Source organism: Mastigoproctus giganteus, chromosome 3 (assembly GCF_048544385.1).
Source record: "Mastigoproctus giganteus isolate SK-2022 chromosome 3, ASM4854438v1, whole genome shotgun sequence".
NCBI classification, from domain to species: domain Eukaryota; kingdom Metazoa; phylum Arthropoda; class Arachnida; order Uropygi; family Thelyphonidae; genus Mastigoproctus; species Mastigoproctus giganteus.
In genome coordinates this window covers 243,884,237-243,888,911 of record NC_143577.1, presented here as the reverse complement: position 1 = coordinate 243,888,911, position 4,675 = coordinate 243,884,237, and the positions used below count along the sequence as shown (strand labels likewise).

At 38.9% G+C, this 4,675-nt stretch overlaps 1 non-coding gene across 1 annotated transcript; it reads left to right on the top strand.

Moving 5' to 3' along the window:
- Positions 1–940: 940 nt before the first annotated feature.
- Positions 941–1,012, top strand: TRNAA-UGC (transfer RNA alanine (anticodon UGC)). The gene has a single exon. It is a non-coding gene; the product is annotated as a tRNA-Ala (tRNA).
- The last annotated feature ends 3,663 nt before the right edge of the window (positions 1,013–4,675 follow it).

Below are 4,675 nucleotides of genomic sequence, written 5' to 3'. Positions count from 1 at the left end.
TTCTGTTTGCTGAACGAAAAACCTGAGTTTCTGGGAAAAAAACCCTGCTACCTCACCTGAGACAGACTAACCCAACCACGTTGTGAAAAAAGTCCATAAAAAATGTGCGACTTTTTAGGTTTGCGGTTACCCCAGTTTTCCTTTTCAAATATCAAATATTTTGATTGTGCTGGCCCTGACGATGTCCAACGACTGCCATGGCCAGCACAATCACCAGACTTAAATCTCGAACATGTGTGGGACACCCTTGGGCGTTGCATTTCACGCCGGCCGATAGCCAACTCCTCGGTCACTTAGTGAGCTGAGGTCTGCGCTGGTGGAAGAAAGGGATTTGTTGCCACAGAATCTTATAGACACCCTTATATTTCGAACCATATACCCTTATATGGTTCGAAAACAGCTGATAAAAATCCTTCCTTCATGACAAGCAATTGATTAGATAGCGTCTGTGAGGGACTGTTGTTATAATTTTTATATTTTAAGTAAAATTGCAATGAATTTAAAAGTGAATTACTTTAATTTCAGTGGTCTTTATTATTCATAAATTTAATCCCAAAGAGAAATTAGCATTTTTCCCATTAAAGAACCATTAAGAAATTTTGTTGCACTTCAGAAGTTTAAAATATGGTAGAAAAAATATTTTGAATTGTATTTTAATCAATAAAATATATATTACCTCTTTGTTAGTTTTGTATTTAAATAAAAAGAAGCTGAAATCAAAATATATAGAAAGTATAAGTGGGTGTAATGGAATACATGATCTCTCAGGCATGAGTGAACGCTGTTCCATTGACATACCAAATGCTTCTATTACAGACTGCCAGCTCCTAGCGAATTGTTAACGCTGTACAAAGAACACATCTCAAAGAGCAATAAAAAATTCTGAGTACTTTAAAAGCTCACTTTCTTATGACATTGCAAGACAGTGGTCGTGTATAACGGGGGTGTAGCTCAGTGGTAGAGCGTTCGCTTTGCATGTGAAAGGCCCCGGGTTCAATCCCCGGCACTTCCAATCATTTTCTTGATTCCAGCTATTTTTAATTTTTATTTTTTTAAATACATATCCATCAAACTAAGCAATATTTACATTCATCCGGAATATATAATTTAAAGAATGATACCTTTACTTTTTAACAATGAGTCGCCCAGAACAGATAAATACACTATTCGACAAAGGTTAAGGAATACTCAAGTTTGCGCATTTATCCTTAGTAAATTATTTATTAATGATTCTTTGACAATTTTCTCAATGCCATTCCACAGATGTAATTATTTTCCAGTATCCTTTAAAAATACCAATCCATTGTAAATGGAGGAAATATTTTGATTTCCGATGATGTTCTTTTGATAGAGAGAGTGATTTCATCGCTGATTCTTCAGAGATCCCCTCCCTTGGATGGAGTGTTTTCAGTGGATTTGATACCTGTGAGGCGAACAAGCCTGATGATGACATATTAAACTAGCCACACTCAATATTATGACATTGTCAAGAAAAATTGAGAAGTGTGTGGACATCTTAAAGGACAGAAAAATAAGAATACTTGGATTGAGTGAATCAAAATGGAAAGGAAATGAGTGTAGAGAGTTACGAAGTGGCTATTACCTATATCGGTCTGAGGGTGATGTAGCGAGGAGGGGTTTAGCCATCATTATAAATCACAGGATTAAGGAAAGGCTGCTGGAGGTGAATAATAACAGTGACAGACTCGTGTCAATTAAACTGCAAATGAATGACAGCGAAATATTGAAGATAGTGCAATGTTATGCACCGCAAACCGGTTGCGAAGAAATGGAGAAGCTGGAGTTTGAGGACAAGCTTGAAAACATCACAGTGTTTTCAAGTTTGTCTCCACCTGTGAAAACATCACAGGTGGAGACATACAGTAGTCATCATGGGTGACTCGAATGCAAAAGTCGGAGTGGAGAGACAATGACTGGAATATGTTATGGGTCCGCATGGTTGGGGACCTAGGAATGATGATGGTGACAGGCTGTTGTATTTCTGTTTACGGAATGGCTTGGTTCAAGAAGAGAAAGAGTCACAAAGTGACAAGGTACGGTCGAAAGGAATCCCTCCTTGACTATATACTCGTGGATAAAGAGTGACACAGAAGACTAGTAAACGTCAAGGTCATTTCGAGTGTCTCCTTGGGTAGTGATCACAGATTAGTTGTTGGAGTTTTAAGATTCCATAAATTGAAGAGGATCAAAATGATAAGAGAGAAAACTACGGGTGTGGAAGTTGAAAGAAGAGGAAAAAGGGGCGATGTTCAGAGAAGAGTTCAGGAAGGTTGTACCTAAGACAGTGTTGAACAGCGTGGAATCAGAATGGAAAGCATTCAAAGACTATAGTAGAACTGACAGAGCAGGTTTGCGGAAGGACAAGCAATAGAAGGAGATGGAAAGAAATCCCGTGATGGAATGAGAGAGGCTGTGAAAATCAAGAATAATGCATTCAGGACCTACTTCCAGAACAGAAATGATGAGAATAAAGAGAGATATGAAACCGTGAAGAGAGAGAGGCCAGGAGGATAGTTAACGAGGAGAGAAGACTGTGGTTGGAAGAATGGAGTGAAACTCTACTACAAGATATCGACGCTAATAATAAAAAAGACGCTGTATGCTATGGTGAGGAACAGGAGAAGAGATGGTGAACAGAGCAAATACTTGATGGATGAAAATGAGCACCCAATAACCAAGGATGAATAGATAAGAGACACATGGAAGAAGTATTTTGAAAATCTGTTGAACGTGTAGGACAGCCAGCAAAAGGGACAAAGGCAGGTTGATCATAGAAGAAGGGATGAAGACTTGATGTGAAATGATGTAGTGCAGGCATAGAAATACATCGTCCGGTAAGTCTGCTGGTATAGAAGCTACAGGCGAGACAGGGATTGTGTGGACATACAGGCTGTTCCCTAAAATCTGGGATGAGAGACAGGTGCCGAAGAACTGAAAACAAGATTTGATCATCCCGTTGTTCAAGGAGGGGAACAGGAAAAAGTGTTCCAATTATAGAGGTATTACACTGACATCACATGTGAGTAAGCTGTATGAGGGAGTGTTCGAGCGGAAGATAAGAGGAACGATTGAAAATAGGACGGCCGAGGGCTTTAGGCCTTTAGGCCTGGCAGATCGACGGTGGATCTAATTTTCTGCAGCAGACAACTGATGGAAAAGTGTTATGAACAAAATAAAAGAATTATGGATGGCATTTTTTGACATAAAGAAAGCGTTTGATGCCGTAAAGAGAGAGAAAGTGTGGGAGGTTTTGAGAAACCTGGGGATAGAGGAACATCTTGTGGAGAGAATTGAGAACATGTGCGCTAATACAGTGAGGTGATGGGGTTAACGGGGAGCTTCGAAATAACATCAGGTTTGGGGCAAGGAGGCGTCTGTCACCACTACTATGTGGGAAAAAGGATGAAAGCAAAATTCTGGGGGCAGAAATGAGATTTGTGAGGAGCATAGCCGGAAAGATAAGACGCGAAAAAATCGGGAATGATGTAATTAGGCAGACAATTCAGGTTGAAAAACTCCCTCTAAATGTTTCTTATACCTGTCCGAAGTTTCTCGCTGTCTCATCATTTCATCATTATTCAATGGTACACCACCGTACCAAATTTTGTCCAACTTCATCGCAAGTTGCACGAGTTACACCACGTTTTCTACGTGTTCTGGTAATTTTGTCGAGCAGTGTAGTTGTTTCGTAAGGAGGGGATATACTTCTGGATAGATGCCTTAGTCAAAAAGGACGAACTCTTTAGTAGAATTGCCTTGGGTACGATACGACGTCCTAGCTCTGGAACAAAGGGACATGACCTAATGTGTCTTTTCGCTGAGCATTTCGTGTCTTCAATTACGTTGAATTATATGCTGTTGTAAGTGTTGCAGAACCATGTCATGTTTTCTTCCGCTGAAATGATGAAGGAACTGTGTAGAAATAAAGAAAATAAGTGTGACAATCGAAGAGCTTCTTCCTGAATCACCAGTTTAATGAATCACCATGTAACAAAATGCGGGTCAGTGCTTTATGCTTCGATTATTCCAGTAATAGGTAGTTGAGACGTCTCTAGGCGATTTTTTCCTTGTTTTTGTTTAAAAATGCTTTGTACTCACTAACTCGAAGTTATAAAAATTTAAAAAAAATAAAATAAATAGTTTCTTCATTTATAGAAATAACAAAGGTAGTAGTCAAGGTTAGAAGACGTTAAATGTAGCATATTCACTAAATAGCAAAGTAGCCCAAAGACAGAAATTCAAGTGTTAATAAGTTTCAAGCTACGGTAGTTACATAACATCAATGAACTACATTCACTGGTCAAAAAATTAGAAATCATTATTCAATATCTAGTAGGACCACAGGGCTACGCTTTACTCAATTACAGCCTGTGCACATCTTAAAATTTGGTGTCTGAGAGAGTCTAGCTCCATATTTTACTATTCTTCCAAAAGGATATTTGTCAACTGCTATACTGTGGTCGGTAAGATAGCTGAGAAGCCAAACTGCCCCTTTCAACATATTTCAGACATTCCCAACTGGATTCGGATCTGAAGAATTTGGCTAATGTTGGAAATCTTGGAAATGTTCCTCGAAACATTAAGATAAAATTTTGGACGGTGGATAGTTGCATTGTCGTTTTGGAAGAATCCATCGCGTAAAAATGAAGCATTG